Consider the following 13022-nt stretch of genomic DNA (forward strand, 5'->3'; position numbering starts at 1 on the left):
AATCCCTGCAATGTGGAATTAATATCTATATAGCAACAAATAATAACTATTAAAATAATAAGAATTATACAAGTACAATTAAGTAACTAACAAAATAAAATTTCCAGAAGGAAAAAGTGAACAAAAAGAAATTGCAGCAGAAAAAAATCTATTAAAATTTTATTTTAGTATTCATTACAACCAATACTATACTAGCAAAATCAAGAATTTAAGATAAATGTATTTGTACCTACAAGAAATATAAATTAATTAACAGAATATTAGTTATTAAACTGACAAAGTATGTGTCTGCACAATCACAAACAGATTCTTTTGTTACAAGAAACAGCTTGCTATGGGGAGAGTAAAAGTATATATTTGGAATAGAACTGGATGTAAAATATTAGTCATCAAGAAAACTTTAAAAAAGGGAATCACAATGAAAAAGAATGACAATGGATTCCCTTAAAGACTAGATAATGACTTATTAGATGTGGAATGGACGATATGGCCCTCCAAGTTCCTTTAACCCTAAAACTCCATGATTCTTTGTTATCATGTGTCTTATCTGTTCAGTTTATTCTTGAACCTTATTATGTAATTGAGTATAAAACTTTTGACCTTGAATCAACCACTACATGTTTCTTTTCTCTTGTTTACTTCTGCGGTTTGTTCTTCCCAGAAGCTTTCTCCTTATAACATAACTATCTCAGACTTCTGTCCTTATCACATCTGGACATCTAGAAATTTCTTAGGTCTCATTTCCTGGACACAGGAGCTAGGCACAACAGGACAGGAGCATTTGTTGATGAAAACTGATCAATACACACCCCTATCACATATATGGCTGTTCATGACTTTTTATACCATAGAAAACTACAGCTAAATTTAAGATTTTGTGAGGCAAATTAAATAACTGTCTGTTGAGTTACCTACTCCAGAACTGTGTCAGTAAGTGTACTCCTTGCATAATGCAGATCACAAGTCTGTCATTTATAAATGGTCCATGAAAGTTGTGGTGGCCAAAATAATTCATCCCCTGCAGCCAGCCTGTTGATGAAGCTTTGCTAACTAAGCTAGATTGTTCTTTGGACCAGAGAGAAAAGGTTCATCTTCTAGGCAATACACAAAGCCTTTCCAGCTTGTGGATCCTGCCAGAGTTTGTATTGCTTTGGCAAAGCCTTGGAGAACTCAGGGTCACCCTGACACCCTGATGAATCATTAGAGTACTATAGTAGCTCCTCTGTCTTCCTGTAAATTCCCTTCCATTCGGCAACATTTATTGAAGAACAGCCATAGTCTATTACTGTCTCTCTGCTAATGTCCTTTTCTTGTAGACCACCATGAAGTGGTAGTGCATTTGGCAGCAGCAGCTCTACTCTTAAATCCAGTACCTCAAGCCAGAATCAATGAAAGAATCATGCCCGCAGAGAAGGAACACTAGCCTCATTAGCAATCCTCACCCCATTGTAATGCACCAGTCATCTTCATATTTAACTACTGCAATACAGTATCCCTGAAAATGTCAGAAAGATTTAAAGAGAGCCTGAAATTGGCATCTCCTGCTGCAGTCTTCCCCTAGTGAAATGTAGTTGCTGAGCCACGTTGCCCCAAACTCTTAATGCTGCTGATCTAGTGCAAGTTCTATTTAAACTTCCCTCATTAATTTATAGACTGTAAGTCTTCAAGTATCCTATGTTTTATATGTAGTTTTAACCTACACAGCTGCCAAGCTAAATGCCCTCAAATGTCATATTTCAGGAAGCTGAAGGAAGTTGTAGTTGTTGTTTTTACATCAATCTTTATACCACTGCCAAAATTAAAGATATAATTCCAGTTAAATTGACAAAGCCCATCTCTATGCAAATACTATAAGGATAAGATGGCTTTTGCATAATCCTAAGTGGTCTAATAGTTCTCAAATAATAAAATGTCTAAATTGTAACTGACTTTAGGGCAATTTTCTAAAGCTGGAGACCATCAACATAGACATACACATGTATAGATAAAAACACATAATGCATTTGAAGAAGCATATAGATGCATGTTTTTGTATATTAAAACAAGCATATATGTGGATAAAATGTATATAATTTTGTTTGTAGAATATATGTGCATGTATAATGTATGTATACATAGAATGAGTTTTATATTTGTATATATGTATATACATATATATAACATTCATATTTGCTCTACTTTGTGATCCTATATTTTAATTTATGCATCTAAAACATTATTTTGAGAAAATTTCTATAGCCTTAGCCAATGTTGACTGACAGCCAGCTTAGTCCATAACAAACAAGGCTAATAATACCTACAGAGAATAACTCATTATTACAACTGCTGCTAATAATAATATCATCACATCATCATTATCAAATGAGATAATACTTGTAATGAGCATAGCATAGAGCAAACTATGTAATAAACGTTGGATGGTAGTAGTGATAGTAGTTATAGCATATTATTTTCCCTCTGAAACAGAGATCCCAAGAGTTGAAATGACTTGCCTGGCATCACAGAGCACATTAATGTCAAGACTAGAATTGGGCTTCTTGTCCAGAGTTCTTGTCACACACACACACATATGCATATATATATATATATATATATATATACATATTAGCAATACTATTGCTGTGGTTAGTGCTTCCTTTTAAAAAATGACCAATAATATCAGGTATGATGGTGTCTTGCCCTGCATCTGAATTGGATTTAAGTGAGGCAACATTGTACAAAGTCAGCCTCACTATTGCTTCCAAAGTTGCCAAAATCTAGTGATGAGACAAAAGTGAGGATGACTGGCAATGACCCAAAATGCAGTGGATGACCTTCATGTCTTCAATGTTTGACCCACCTCTAACCACTCTACAGTATCTGCTTGAGTTCCTTCATCACTATTATAACAAATTGTATTCATCTGACTATTGCCCTGGGGGAAGTATGGCAATTATTGCAATATTAATCACTTAGAAGAATTCATTTATAAATTGGAGTCTTTTAGGCAGAGTTTTTCTTTTTAAAAGGATGTAAATGTCCATATTTATATAATCTCAGTCCCTAAACTCAAAGCATGCAGAATTCTGCCTTTTTCCAAAAGAGAAAAATATCAATACTATACATACTATATACTATTGTTCCAGCATAAGCTTTTTTCCCCTAGTACACAGCAACTCTAAAAGTGTGTAGCCTTCAGATTCAAAGGTAAATAAATAACCATGAAATGGTGATTTCTTCTGTAAATCACATGTTTATTTAAGAATAAAAAAGTCACAGGCCAGCAACTTATTTTGTGTAGGTTGCTGAATGAGTTTTCCTTAAGATGATAAAAGAGTCACTCTTTCTACCCATTGGCAGGCCGCCACAAATACAGGAAGCAGAGCTGATTACATTAGAAGAGACTTAAAGTGTTGCATGAAATTTGTTTACCTTCTGAACACGAGTAACAAAGCTCTCTTTCTTTGTCTGCCCTAGTACTAAAGTTGATTTCAACAATAAAAGAAATGTCCTCCGTAAGAAAATGTATGGGCAAAATATGTATTCTGTATTCTCCTTCTAAAGAAAGATTTCAAATTATTGCATGTCCAGGAATAAAATGTTAAAATTTCATTCCATTTTAATTTTCTCTCTGTAACCTAAAAAATATCCTTACAACACTTTCAAAAACTTATGATTTCATTTATTGAAGAAAGCTTTCTCCACTAATAAAGATTAGATGACTTAAAAGCGTTCTATAAAATTGTTTTAGTGACCAAAAGAATTAAATACCCAGTGGCCAAATTTCTACTAATGGTATACTCTCAGTGTAGTGAGGCTAGTATGTGATCCAACTGATATATAATGTGCTGCTAGATTATACCTAAATAATTTATTTATCTAGTTTTGTAGAATAAATCAGTTTTTTTCACTTCAGGGTCTTAGTCTTGAAGGACTCTAGGCTTCCTTTCTATGGTGAGGCACATCAATAAGACAGTTATGATAGGTAAGGATATTTTAGATCAATATGTTAATTCTAAATTACTGGATTAAAGCACAGAATCCACTAAAAAGCGTATTGGAATTTAAGAAAATTGTTTTTGCTCCCCTGGAGAAAATTTCTAAGATCTTTTCTCACATTCTTTAAGTCTATTGTTATTTTAAAAATGGAGGTGCCATATGAATCTTATTCCCTCTCTAGTTATCTTAGAGGCTTATAGTCAGAATAATTTTAATTATAGAAAAGGAAAAGGTTATATTTTACAACTCATATGGGAAGAGAACTACATAGCATGATTTGATAAAAGATTTTATGGCCAACTCAATTGGTGGGGATAGCTAAATAATTAGAAAGCAAGATCAATATTCAAATATATTTAAAGATTGTGAAGTGATAGACCAAAACCAATAACTACATTGATTAAAGATAAATCATATATTTGGTTATTTAAAAAAACAACTTCCTGGGAGCTAAGACAGTCACTGAGTATCAGGAGCTTTAGAATCTCCTTCCAATCAACCAATACAAAATTTCTAAAAAGGAAGGAAATAAAAATCAGACAAGTAAAAGGTCTCTCCCACAGGATACAGCCTCAAAGCTAGGGAGTATTTGGGGATTTCCACACTATAAAGTGGCAAAACTACACTTATCAAAGCAAGAGCTGACCACCCCTCCCCCACACCATATATTGGGCCAGAATCAGAGTACAGGCCATAAAAAGCTTTAAGTTCTCAGGGGATTGGCTGAGGGCACCACAGATTTATCTCTGAGGGCATTACAAGGCCTTGGAAGCAAGACGTGGGACCCAAGGTTGAAAAACATGGAGTCTGGGCAGAAGAGCATGGATATTGGGCAGAAACAAGGCTGGACACAGCAGAGGCAGCAGGGACTGGAAAAATAGCCTCAGAGCAAAAATGCTTTTAATTACACTACACAAAGAATTGCCAGGATGATACTACCAAGGCAAAGCCCTGGGAGACAGAGACTAAGAAAGTAATATCCATCAACATGCAGGAACCAAAGTCCACAAGTAGCAAAAGAAATAAGCAGCAACAAAAAAAAGCTTTTGACCCTGGATAATTTCTATGGAGAAAAAGAACAAAATACAAAACTCACAGCAGGGAGTGACAAACAAGCAAACATATCCAAACTTTCCTAAAAAATGGAAGTTGGCCTCAAACTCTCAAGGAACACAAAAAGAAGTGCAAGAGCCAAGTAAGAAAGATAGAAGGGAAACAGGAAGAAAAGTGGAAAAAATAAATAATTTAGAATGGAAATAAAAGCTTAAAAGACAAATTTCCCATGTGGAAAAAGAGGCATAGAAATCAAATGAAGTAATAAGCAAATTGGATATGAAAACTGACCTGCTGGAAGCCATGAAAAGAAGGATAGACCAAAGCTAAAAGGAAAATCAAAAGATCCCAGTCTTTAAAGACTAGAATTAGTCAAGTAGTAGCTAATGAGCTCACAAGATAGCAAGAATTAAGGAAGGAAAATCAAAATGATGACAAAAGAGAAGGAAACATGAAATATATCATTGAAAAAGATAACTGGCCTAGAAAAGAGATCCAGGATAGACAATTTAAGAATTATTGGTCTACCTGAAAATGTTGGGAAAAAATAAAATCCTAGACATTATATTATAAGCAATTATTCAAAAAAAGTGCCCTGATAATCTTGAAGAAGGCAAAATAGACATGGAAAGAGTACATAGATCACTGCCTACATTAAATCTTCAAAAGACAACCCCTCAGGAATGTAATAGCCATATTCAAATGCTTTCAGGTCAAGGAGAAAATATTGCAAGCAACGATAAAGAAATAATTCAGATATCAAGAAGCCCCATTCAGGATTACAGAGAATCTGGCAGCCTCCACATACTGAAGGCCCACAATGTTTAGAATATGATATTCAGGAAGGCAAGAGATTTGGGTCTACAACCAAGAATCACCTACACATCAAAACTGATTTACATACTTTCAGGGGAAAGTATTGGCATTTAAAAAAACAAATTTCTAATCATTCCTAAAAAAGAGACCAGAAGTGAAAGGAAAATGTAATGTCCAAACACAAAATTCAAGAGAACCATAAAAAGATGAACAAGAAAGAAGGGGAAAAAACTTAAGGTCAAATTTATTATATTTTTTCATGGAAAAATAGTATCTGTAACACTTAAAATTATTTTCATTATAATAGTAGATAGAAAAAAATTATCCCTTGGCAGATGCTAAGGTACCAACTGGTTTAAGATGATATGTGAAATAAAAATGAGGAATAGAGAATGATACTAAGAGAAACTTGAAGGAAGAAGTAAAATAGAATGTTGTACAACATAAAGAGGCACATGGAGTGAGATGGAAATTAGAAGGGTTATATTCTATTAACAGCTTCTTTGAGTCTTCTAGGCATGTTTTTGCATCAGGGGATGCCAGAAGCAGATCATGCACATAATGCACTAGCTTCCTGTGTTTGAATTTCATATTTTCCAGGTCTTTTTTTCAGCAGCTGGCAGAAAATCAATGCACTCTCACAACAGCCCTGCACTAAAAGAGTCCAGCAGAATTTCTTTTCTTCCATGAGAATGCAAATATATTTTGACTATAGGGATGGAGAGGAACTGTAAAATATGCATTGCTTAAGTCAATTATGGTATACCATAATGCATTGCTAGGAATCTCAGAAATAATGTCATTGGGAGATGGTGTGATGGTATGTGTTTTCTTGATTATATTATTGATTGCTCTGAGATCCTGCACAAATTGCCAATTTACTATACCATCAGAATTTGACTTGCTCTTTTTAATATCTAGTATTGGGATATGAACCCTGTGTGTATCAATATGCCCTACTCCAGCAAGCTGTTGATAGTAGGTGTTATGCCTTCTTCACCTTCTCTGCTGAGCTTATACTGAGGGATCTTAGGAGGTATACAGTCTTTGACTTCTATCTTTACTGGTTGTAACAATTTAATCATTCCCACATCATTCTTATGTGCTGCCCATACACCCTGTGGAATGTATGTAGGAATGTCAGAGAAGTAATAGCCTGCTGCTGATCAGTGGTCTCATCAAACTGCCCCAAAAATAATAGAGGATAATATTTCAGGGATTGTTTTGGTAAATGGAGGTAAATGTTCCCTGATTGCTCACATTGTAAAGTTGCCCCAATTTCACAAAGAAAATCATGTCCCAAAAGATTGTCTGGACACCCTGGTATTAGAAGGAATGTATGATCAATAGACAGTGGACCTAGAGTTATCTTCTTAGATTTCAATTGCGGGACTCATTCTATCTGTCCCATAGCACCTGACACTGAAACCATACCCTCTATCGAGGTATCCCCTGGGAGTGACTTTAATACGGATTTGGCTGCTCCCGTATCAATGAGAGTCTTGTAATTTTGATCTCCCACTTTGATCCATACATAGGGTTCCTGTATCTCTGCCTCATATTGCACACTAGCTATTGTGTTGCTTGCATGCACTGGTTTCCCATTATCACCTTTACTTTCTTGCCCCAGGGTTTGTAATTCACTTGTATCACTCTGAACTACTGTTGTCTGTGAGCTAACATTGCTCAGAGGAAAGGTTTGTGTTTGTATTAATTTCAGTTTGAGAACTGCTTGGATGAGATTTCTCTATCAGAGACTCTTCTGTTCCCACTCCCTTACATTGTTTTGCAGTCTCTGGTACATGGAATAGAAAGTCATTGGAAGTTTGGTATTGATCTGTGCTAAACCCATCCCCAGCACTGGTATCTTTGAGTGTTATAAGATTTCGTGGACAAAAGTCTTTGGCTTTTGGGTTCAAGTTAGTTCTCCTCTCATTTTCCTTTCTTTCCCCTCTTAGATGTATAATATTTTCAGCTCCAAAGTCTCTTGCAACAATGTCTCATTTAGTTATCTTGTCAGAATGGTCTTCATACTTAAGTTACTGTTTGAAAGATTTGTTAGCCCTGTTTGGTCTTCCACTGTATAGACCCATTCTGCAAGCTAAAAAAAAAAATTCCGTAAAGGATTTAATCTGTGCCTTGCTTTTCTCCATGCAGTTTTGTGTGCCCATGTATTGTGAACTATAAATGTCACATTTCTTATCTGCTATTATCTGTGCAATTCTCCATCTCAATAATAGCTTTCTGTTTTGTCCTTAAGTTGCTTCCCTTGGCATCTTGCCCAACTATCTGTTTCTCCACCACTAAAATTTTAAAGTTTTCATTTTCCTTTCTACCGTCTCCTTTTTTTCCCTTTATGCTTATGTCCTCATGTTTCCTCCCTGGGGTAACCTCTAAATTCATTTCTTTTTGACTACATGTTGCTAGAGCCTGGCATCATGCAGTATAATGCTTATTTCTTGCTACAATTTCTGAATAATGGGGTTTTGCTCCAGAAGCTATTGCTGCTTCAATGGATTTTTAGGTCTGGGGTCTCCTGTTCTCTAAGTCTGCAGTGAGAGAAACACTGCTTGCTATTAGAGTCCTGTCTCCCATAATTTTTGCTATTATATATATTTTCCCTGATAATATGCATTTGGACCTTTCCCATCTCTCTTATTTTCGCCCTGATCATAGTGTTATTTCATCCAGCAGTTTCTTACTAAGTGTCCTTGACGAGAACACAAAAAGCAAGTCCTGGTATCTCTTTGTACCCTCTGTTGACTTTGGGGTGTCTGTCTATACTGTGTGGTTTGTCTATTAAATTAAATTAAATTAAAAGTTTTAATTATAGCCAGGTTCTTAACCTCCTCTAATTCTTTCTGCCTTGATATTTCAGAGGTCTCTTGGAACTTTTTCTTTAGATCATTCTTTTCTTTGTCTTGATTTACTTTGTTATCATGAAGATAGGTGTCAATGTCTCTAAGTTCGTTAAGTGAGATTGTGTCAAATTTAGGGTAATAATTCCAGAAGAAATCCCTCAAGTGCTCATCACAGCTCTTGAGAAGTTGTCTCCTCACATGTACTTCTGATTCATTTGAATTAGGGCTAAAACCTAGCAGTCCCTCAGTTTTTTTCAATAAGGTGATCTATAAATGTGCTTGGGTGTTCATTTTTTTCTTGGGACAATCTGCCAAATTTCCCCCATGTATTAGGTCCTTTGGACAACTGCTTCATTCCCTGCAATAAATCCTCACAACATTTTCTTAGATAAGCCATTGATCTTGGATTAGGAAAACCCAGATCTTCAAAAACTTCTGGCCAGCTTGTGAGTGAGGAATCTTTTCTAGTTTTCTCAATAAAATTTTTATGTTCCTGGGGTGTAAAAATTTCACATAAAAGAATTTCTACATCCTCAAAATCTGGTTCATATAGGCGAAATGCTCTTATCAGTTTGTTAATTGCGAGAAGAGGCTCTAATAAAAATTTAGTCATATGTTTACATAAAGACTCTGTCATGGGTGGTGAATGACTTATGAACCTTTGCATTTAAAATGCCAGAGTTATCAGTGACCTTAGCTACATCAAGCAAAGGCATAATCTTTTGAGTCTTTGATGCATTTGCAAGATTGTTAGAAGATGCATTAAGTGGTACCTGTATATTATTGGTAAGGTTATTTCCCCCTACTGCACCTAATGGTGTCTCAGTATTAGAATTAGTAACTACCTCATTCTTATTAGTCTTTCCTGGCACATACCCAGTTTCCTCATCAGTTCCCTTCCCCATGTCTTGTTTTCTCTGCATGTAATCCTGGTACATCTCAGTTACAATAGGGATCTGTCCAAATAATATCTCCAATCTATTATCAATGACTAGAGCATGTACAGTATTCTTTCGGAAGATCAGGTTGGTAGCAGCTTTGATATTCTTTAAGATGTTAGTTAATACCATGAACACAAAATAGACTTGGGTATGATTTGCCAGAGGTAATTTACATCTAGATAATTCATTGGCAACTGTATCCATCCCATAATCATATTGGTTAATGTCCCCAGTACATTGTCTATCATTCCTGCCACTGTATTATAAATGATACAATAGCCCCAATAAATGGCAATTATTCCTAGCAAGAAGACCAAAGTATTAGTTGTAACATGTTTCCCATTAGATCTTTTCTAGGCTCTAATTGCCAGGAGTTAACAGTTAGAAAATGGTTGTCCCCACAAGCTTTGCTTCTAGCTAGATAGGATCCAAGATGCCTAGATCCTATTGCTGACAGCCCTAGTACAGTCTCTCTCCATCAGCTTTGTAACTGACCAGAGTGGCAGTTGGTAACTGACTAGTTCTCCCCCCAACAAGGAATCAAGATGTTTTTGATCCTGTGTAGAAACTGCTAGGCAGAGTCACGCCACAGTAGTTGTAATTAACAACTGACAGTTGATGGAAGTTGGTAACATTGGTTATTATTTTTAAATAAATGGGGTCCTTATTAATCTGGGGTGCAAACTGTTTTAAAAAAAATAAAAAAGAGGGAAGGAAAATGTACCACAGGAAGAAAGTGGCAATATGTAATATTTAAACCTTAAACTCAGTGGAATCAGTTCTGTGAGGGAAGAGCAGCCAGATCTACTGGGGTATAGAATACTATCTTACCCTAAGGGGAAGTTGAGAGGCAATGATGAAGTGGGGTAGTGGGGTATGGATTATTAAAAAGGAGGCATAGGGAGAAAGTGCAATTAATAGGCCTTAAAGAAAAATAAGAGGGGAATAATAATGGAAGGGGTGAGAAGGAAATTAAAATTAGGGTGGGGAAAAGAGGGACTGATTAAGAGCAAATGCTGGTATATGAGGAAACAGTGAAAAAAGAAAAGGCAAGACTAAAATAGGAAATCAAAATGATGGAGAATACACAGGAGATAAATCATAAGTCTCAATGTGAATAGAATGAACTCACCCATAAAATGGAAGCAAATACCAGAGTGGATTAGAAACCAAAATCCTACCATATGATCTCCACAAAAATATGCACATAAGGCAGGTAGACACACACAAGGTAAAAGAAAGAGGCTGGAACAAAATTTATAGGGCATCAATTGATAAAAAGAAGGCAGGAGTATCAATAATGATATCTGACAAATGCAAGGTAAAAATAGAATTAATTTGAAAAGATAAGGAAGGTAATTACATCCTGATAAAAGGCAGTAAAGACATTGAAGAAATATGAATACTTAGCCTATATGCACCAAATGGTATAGCATCCAGATTTTTAAAAGATAAACTATTGGAGATTAAGGAGGAAATAGATAGTAAAACTATATTAGTGGGAGACATCAATCTTCCTCTATCAGATCTATATAAATCAAATCAAATAATAAGTAAGAAGTAAGAGATATGCCTAAGATATTAGAAAACAGAGTTAATAGATATATTGTGAAAAATAAATAGGAACAAAATGAAATACACCTTCTTTTCAATAGTACATGGTACATTCATAATGATTGATCATGTATTAGGGCATAAACACATTGCAAACAAAGTAAAAAAATCATAAATAATAAATGCAACTTTTCCAGATCATAATGAAATGAAATTATAATTAGAAAGGGTACATGAAGAGGCAAATAAAAAATTAATTGGAAATTAAATAATATGATTTTCCAAAATAGTATGGTTAAAGAAGAAAACATAGAAACAATTAATGACTTAATTGAAGAGAATGGCAATGGGGACACAATGTATCAAATCTAAGGGATGTAGCCAAAGCAGTATTAAAAAAAATTGATATCCCTGAGTGCATATATCAAAAAATCATACAAGGAAGAGGTCAATATATTGGGCATACAAATTAAAAGGCTAGAAAGAGAATAACTTAAAAATCCCCAGATAAAAAGTAAATTGGAAATCCTAAAAATCAACAGATAAATTAATAAAATTGGAAGTAAAAAGAACTATTAAACTAATAAATAAGACTATGACCTGTTACTTTGAAAAAAAAAACACAGTACTGATAAATCTAATCAAAAAGAAAGAAAGAAATGAAATCAATAGTAACAAAGATGAAAAGGTCAGCCTAAACCCTATTGATGAGGAAATTAAGGTACTTATGAAGAAATATTTTGCCCAATTATATGGCAAGAAATATGAGAATATTTACAAAAATACAAATTGCTTAGATTAACAAAAGAGGAAACAGAATGCTTAAAGAACCCCATCTGAGAAAAAGAATTGAACAAGCCATCAAGGAAATCCCTAAGAAAAAATCCCCAGGGCCAGATGAATTCACAAGTGAATACTATCAAAAATTTGAAGAACAACTAAACCCAATATTATACAACATATTTGACAAAGTAAGCAAAGAAGGAATTTTAACAAATCATTTTATGACACAAATATGGTTCTGATTCCAAAGTCAGATAGAGCAAAAACAGAAGAAGAAAAATAAAGATCAATCTCCTTAATGAACATAGGTGCAAAAATCTTAAATAGAATACTAGCAAAAAGATTCCAACAAGTAATAACGAGGATTATTCATTATGATCAGTTGGAATTTGTACACATCAATGTAAGGTTGGATTAATATTAGGAAAACCATCCATATAACTAACCACATCATCAACCAAACAAACAAATCACTTGATTATCTCAATAGATAAGGAAAAAGACTGACAAAATGCACTCATTCCTATAAGAAACACTAGAAAGTACAGAAATAGATAGGTCTTTCCTCAAAATAATGAACAGTATATATATATTTAAAACCACAAAAGCATCATCTGCAATGGGGACAATTTAGACACCTTCCCAATAATAACAGGAGTGAAGCAAGGATGCCCATTTTCACCTCTATTGTTTAACATTGTACTAGAAACTCTAGCAGGAGCAATTAGAGAAGAAAATGAAATTGAAGTGGTTAAAGTAGGCAGTGAGGATACCAAGCTATCATCCTTTTCAGATGTATGATGATCTACTTGAAGAATCCTGGAGGATTGACTAAAAAGCTAGTGTAAATAATCAACACCTTTAGCACAGTTGCAGGATATAAAATAAACCCACATAAATCATGAGTATTTCTCTATGTTTCCAATATATCTCAGCAGTAAGAGTTATAAAGAGAAATCCCATTTTAAATGATCTATAGAAAAAAAATAAAAATGATCTATTTTTTTAAATGCCCATACTTTCCACTGAATATATA

This window comes from Monodelphis domestica, chromosome 4 (assembly GCF_027887165.1).
Source record: "Monodelphis domestica isolate mMonDom1 chromosome 4, mMonDom1.pri, whole genome shotgun sequence".
NCBI classification, from domain to species: Eukaryota; Metazoa; Chordata; class Mammalia; order Didelphimorphia; family Didelphidae; genus Monodelphis; species Monodelphis domestica.